Source organism: Apium graveolens, chromosome 5 (assembly GCF_009905375.1).
Source record: "Apium graveolens cultivar Ventura chromosome 5, ASM990537v1, whole genome shotgun sequence".
NCBI lineage: Eukaryota > Viridiplantae > Streptophyta > Magnoliopsida > Apiales > Apiaceae > Apium > Apium graveolens.
Genome location: NC_133651.1, coordinates 20,958,594 through 20,965,617, shown reverse-complemented (window position 1 = coordinate 20,965,617; position 7,024 = coordinate 20,958,594).

Sequence of the window (7,024 nt, the reverse complement as noted above, 5' to 3'; positions counted from 1 at the left end):
CGCCGTTACTTAAAACGGTCGTTTCTCCTAAACCGTGCATCGGAATCGAACGAACTACATATCAAAACGAAACTCGTAACATGAGCTATCTAAACATGGCAGTGGTCATAATCTAGCAGGGGGTCCTCGGGTCCTAATGTTATGTACAAAACAGTCTAAAGAAAATCGGACGTTACGACGGCTATGTTTACGCGATTACCAATATTTATACCACTCCAATTCTTTACCAATTCACTACAAACCACCCAACCATCATCAATACATCAAACACAACTTATATCAAGGCAAAGTCAGTCCATAATCTCAAGGTTTTCCAACTTATTCAACCGCAAACATGATCTACTAACCATAACTTAAGATTCATTAACCATTAACCAAGATTCATATCCAAAATCACCACAAATCCAACCAAACTATCTAACATACATGGATCTTGCTATACATACATGGATATTTCTATATATACATTAATCCATCCATAAACTCATCAAAACTCAAAGTTCAAACTATAAGTTAAAGGTGAAAGTTGTTTATACCTCCTTGAAGCTTCCTAACACAACCCAAGAGCTTTGAATGCCTAAAAGAACCTTGATCCTTGCTTGTATAACCTTAATCTTTCATAAAAATTCAAGAAAACTAAAGTTATTTCTTGAAGGTTACTATTCACCATCTTCTTCCTTGATTTATTGGAAGAGATTGTGAAGGAATTAGGAGCTTAAACTTATAGCATATCCATATCTATGTACAAGGAAGCTTAGATAATTACCTTGTGATTTAACAATGCTTGGAACTTGATTTTTGAAATTCTTGCCCTTGAAAAAGATGAAAAGCCGAGAGCAAGATGATGAGAATGAAATGATTTTGTGTTTTTTGATTTGTTTGGCTTAGCTTGGTTGTTTTTTTGTTTTGTTTTTGGTTAATTACCTTAATAACCTTATATTTGTGTGGTTATAAACCAACCACACCTCCTCCTTCCCTATGTCATGCTTACATCACATTGCTATGTCATCCTCCCTTCCTTGTCCTCTTCTCATTGGTTGGGTGACATCACTTCCTCTAATCCCTTTGCTTAACTTCCTAATTGTTTGCCTAATGACCGCTGATCTGTTATATGGTTCGCTTAACTTTCGTTTTCGTTTATCGTTTGAAGGATCATACCCGGGATTTTATTACTTAGGTTCCCTTAACCTTTCTCAATACATTATATTCCTTTTTATGATCCTCTATCATAATCCTTTAATTTAAATCCTTTTTATCCTGTTACCTTATACTTAATTCTTTCCGCATCTAGGGTATTTCCGGGAAAAATCAAAGTGTTCGGATTTGGATTCTGACGATCTTTACATACACTTATATCCCATATAAAGTACTAATAAAATCTCAGAATATCCATATCAGAACCCCTACATAGTGTGGCATGAAAAGTTTTCTCATTCAGCAAAAACACTATTCATAAGGGTTTCAAAAATTTCCAAAAATTGGGGTTATTACACTGATTCTCTAGGATACCACAATCCTAGATCAGCTATACCCGTGAGGTACTTGAAAATTCTTTTCACAGCTATTAAATGAGGTTCTCTTGGATCAGCCTGAAATCTTGCACAAAGACAGGTAGCATACATGATATCAGGTCTACTAGCAGTTAAATAGAGTAAAGAGCCAATCATACCTCTATAGTTAGTAATATTTACTGATAAACCAGTATCTTTATCTAACTTGGTTGCAGTGGCCATGGGAGTGGATGCAGTTGAACATTCTTGCATTCCAAATTTCTTCAGTAAATTTCTGGTGTACTTGGATTGATTGATAAAAGTACCTTCTTCATTTTACTTGACTTGAAATCCCAGAAAATAGCTAAGTTCTCCCATCATACTCATTTGATATCTTGACTGCATTAGCTTTGCAAACCTTTCACATAGTTTGGCATTTGTAGAACCAAATATGATATCATCAACATATATCTGTACCAAAAGTAAGTCCTTTCCTTGGTTGAGGTAGAACAATGTTTTATCAATTGTACCTCTGTGAAATCAACTTTCCAGAAGGAATTGAGATAAAGTCTCATACCATGCTCTTGGAGCTTGTTTAAGGCCATAAAGTGCTTTATCAAGCCTGTAGACATGATTTGGAAATTTTGAATCTACAAAGCCTGGAGGTTGTTCAACATATACCTCTTCTTCCAATCATCCATTGAGAAAATCACTTTTCACATCCATTTTAAAGACTTTAAACTTTTTGTGAGCAGCATAAGCCAAAAAGATTCTTGTGGCTTCCAATCTAGTAACTGGTGCAAATGTTTCATCATAATCAATACCCTCCTGTTAAGAGTAGCCTTTAGCAACCAGCCTTGCTTTGTTCCTTGTAATTATGCAATCACTGTCAGTTTGGTTTCTGAACACCCATTTTGTGCCAACAATTGATCTGTTCTTTGGTCTTGGCACTTGGGTCCAGACTTTATTTCTTTCAAATTCATTTAACTCTTCCTGCATTGCTTGTACCCAATCAGCATCTTGAAGAGTTTCTTCCACTTTCTTTGGTCCAGTCTGAGATAAAAAAGAGTGATAGAGACATTCATTTGATGTTGTTGTTCTAGTTCTGACACCTGCTTCAGGATCTCCAATTATTAAGTCAGGTGTATATGCTTTAGTCCACTTCCTTGCAGATGGAAGTTGCTCTCTAGAACTGGATCCTCCCCCATGATCCATGATGTCTCCATTATCATTTTCTGATGCTCCCCCTGTAGTTATTGATGGAATTTACGGATGAGCGGAAGCGTGAAATAACATTTATTCCGTAAAAACCATATACCGCACATATAGAAAAACGTATAAAAGGGAAAAACTGAGGAATCGAAATCATACCTCGTGAATCGAAGCTTTATAAAATTGGAGTGCTAGCAGTTGCTCCTCAGTGTGTGAAGCACTCTACCGGTATCCACCAAGAACGATCCTCTTCGATAAACCTTTTATAAAACCGAGCTTTTATAAAATAGAGTTTTTGGGAGAGAGAGAGAGAGGAAGAAGATGGAGGCTAGGGTTTTCACAAAACCAAAAATTGTATGAATAGAATAAGCCATCTCATTCTATTTATAGGGCTCTCCTAGGGTTTTATAATATATCTTTATATATATTAACCCCCACATTTTATCTTCATAAAATGCTTTAATAATAATTAAAACTATTTTAATCATTATTTTTTTTCTTAACTATTTAGAAAATAATTCTCTCTCTCATTATTTCATCAAAGAAAATATTCTTTTATGGTGTGACCCTGTCGGTTCAATATTATGCCGGTAGTAGAAATAAATAATAATAAACTTTTACTAATTATTTACATGAATACTAAAATTCACTAAATATAATTAACTGATTAATTATATTTATTCTACATCGTGAGTGATGCTTCTCAACATATCGCGACTATCCGGATAATATGAATTCACTGCTTAGAATATCAAGAACCTGTCAGTGACTAGTTACCGTACAATGAATTCCTTCTACCCTTATAATATCCCGAATAAATACAGGGAATGGATCTCGTGTCAGGCCTATCAAATTTAATCATATGATTTTTTTATTCATAATGTAAAGTTCATATTAATGCAAATTAGAAACTCCTTTCTAATTTCATACACTCTGGCCAGAGATTCCAGAACTCGCATATTAAGAATAACATAGGATATTCTCTTCCTATACTGGAAGGGGTAGATCCTCTATTGACGTTAACTATCTCTATACACAAATCCCTATGCCCAGAATAGACCTAATGGATGACCTTGAGACTAAGGACTAAACCAAAGCACAGTGCATTATATATAAGATACCTTTAACGATCTCAAGTCTAAGGACACTTGTACAACTATCACTCAGTGAATAACTATTGACACGTGAGTAATCTCCATTAGTTGTTCAACTTTATCGAGTCATGTTCAGTGAACTTATTCCCTAATAAGCACCTATATACTAGCTATAGTGTCACCACACAAATGCCTATGAGAACAGACATCCTCCTGAAGGGAGCAAGCATAGTATGTACCAATTTTTGCGGATCCACTAACATCCGATTAGTTATCCTATGATCAGGAACTGTTTAAGTCCAGAGTTGTCATCTTCTAGATCTCACTATTATAATCTCATTATAATTCTAGAAGCTTTACTCTAAACTATGGAACATCTTATTTAATACACTTTAAATAGATAAAACCCATAAAAATATAACAAGTCTTTTATTAATTTAAATGAAATCAAATAGGAATACAAGAAAGTTCTTCCTAACTCATCATACATGATTGGATTTAGGACAAACACTTTCAGTTATGCTCTCTGAAACTTCAGAATTTGAGTTGGATCCTTCAGGATTTGAAGTATCAGAGTTTCCAGAATTATCAGAACTTGGCTCATCAGAACTTGATGAATCAGAACTTGAAGAGCCAGTGACAGGTTCTGATGCTTCTTGAGAGTCTTGAGTTATGGTAGGATCTTCAGCTTGCTCCCCCTGGACAGGTGCATTTTCCCTTGGAGTAGTTACCACCGTTTCAATGACATCAGAATTTAACCCGTCAGAACTTACAGGATCATGATTTAAGCCATCAGAATTTGCAGAATCAGAACTTAAATCTTCATTTTCAAATCTCAGCTGATCATGATCATTGAAATCTTCAAGTCCAGTAATCTTCTTATCATCAAAAGATACATTGATAGATTTCATGACAACCCTTGTTCTTAAATTGTAGACTCTGAAGGATTTTGTGGAAAGTGGATATCCAACAAAAATTCCTTCATCAGCTTTTAGATTAAATTTTGACAGTTGTTCAGGATGCGTCTTAAGAACAAAACACTTACATCCAAATACATAAAAGTATTTCAGATTTGGTTTCTTTTTCATCACCAACTCATATGGTGTTTTTCCATGCTTGTTTATGAGTGTTGCATTCTGTGTAAAACAAGCAATCTGCACAACTTCAGCCCAAAAGTAGGTTGGTAGCTTTGCTTCATCAAACATACTTCGTGTAGCTTCAATGAGAGTCTTGTTCTTTCTTTCTACAACTCCATTTTGCTGTGGAGTTCCAGGTGCAGAAAATTCCAGTTTGATTCCATGCTCTTTGCAGAACTCTTCCATGATTGAATTCTTGAACTCAGTGCCATTATCACTTCTTATTATTTTAACAGAATCTTTGACCAATTTATCCAGCCGTTTGACATGATCAGTTAGAGTAGATGCAGTTTCATTCTTCTAGTGCAAGAAATACACCCAAGTGTATCTTGTGAACTCATCCACTATAACCATTGCATATTTCTTCTTTGCAATAGACATGACATTGACTGGACCAAATAGATCAACATGCAGTAGGTGATAAGGCTCAAGAATTGAAGATTCAGTTTTGCTCTTGAATGAAGATTTTCTTTGTTTTGCCTTTTGACATGAATCACAAAGGCCATTAGGAGCAAATACTGATTATGGAAGTCCACTCACAAGATCATTCCTTACAAGCTCATTTATGTTGTTAAAATTTAAGTGAGAGAGTCTTTTGTGCCAATTCCAGCTTTCTTAAATTGATGCTCTACTCAACAGACAGATTGCAGAACCATCAGAACTTGTTGAAAGTCTGGCTTCATAAATGTTACCATGCCTGTAACCTTTCAGAACCACTTTTCCTGTAGAATTACTTACAACTTCACAGTGTTCTTCAAAGAAATTCACATGATAACCTCTGTCACAGATTTGACTCACACTTAGCAGATTGTGTTTAAGTCCTGAGACAAGAGCTACTATTTCAATGATAACATTCCCAAGATTGATATTGCCATATCCCAGAGTTTTTCCCATGTTGCCATTTCCATAAGAAACTCATGGGCCAACTTTCACTACAAAGTCTGATAGCAGGGTTTTATTTCCAGTCATATGTCCTGAACATCCACTGTCCAACACTAGGATATTTTTTCTGTTGCCCTGCAATCACAAAGACCACTATTGGTTACTTTTAAGGACCCAGACTTGCTTGGATCCTTTGGCCTTTTTAAGTTTGTTAGCATTTGCAGCGGATTTAATTTCAGAGTTTATGCTAACATGCTGTTTATCAGAGTTTATATCAGACTTTGCATCAGACTTTACACTAGAAGGAATAATGCTAACTTTCTTTAAAGAAGGTTTTATTTCATAATAATCATAGTACAAACTATGATATTCCTTACAAGTATAAATGGAATGCCATAAACTACCTGTTAATCCAAAGGAACTAACAATGAGATTTACAGAAGGGGGTTGCATGTAAATCTCAAAACTTTTTCAAGTTTTGAGCAGTTTTAAAGTTTATGTGTTTTGATGAACAAGTGTGTGTGAATTGTTTTGAGCTGGTGCAGACAGATATATATTCAAACATAAATGTAAAGAACACAAAAGACTTAAAAACTTTTCTGGTGGATTTGTTGTTCCACCAGAGATGTGTTATTTCAGAAAATTTGTGATTCAAAGAATTGATCACAGCTGCATCCTAGTACAAACTAGATGATTTTCTCTCAATGTTTTTCTAAAGAGTTCTGGAAAATTCACAATCTAATTACTAGCTACAACTTTGTTTATATATCACCAAGTTTACAAGTGAAGACAAAAGTACAATTAAAAAGATTTTTCACATGTTTCTTCTTCATTTCTCTATCCAATGCAATCTAGGTTGATCTGTGAATCTTTGAATACTTCCTTGTTTGCATCAGAATGGAAATGCTACATTTCTTGATTCCTCCAAGGGGCTGCCACATTCCAATTGTCTCTGTCAACCCATGTGTCTCTGTCAGCTTATGAATTGTCACTGTCAACTGCTATTGAACTTAGCATCCATTGAAGCTTTCATCCGTTGATGGCTTTATCCGTTGATGCATTAGCAGTTGAAGCTTTATCCGTTGATGCACTCATCCGTTGATGGATGTTATCCGTTGAAGCTTTAGAGACATCCGTTGAAGCTTTGTTTCTCATCCGTTGAAGGCTTTTAGCTTATCAGTTGATACTACTTCACTTATACAAAATTACA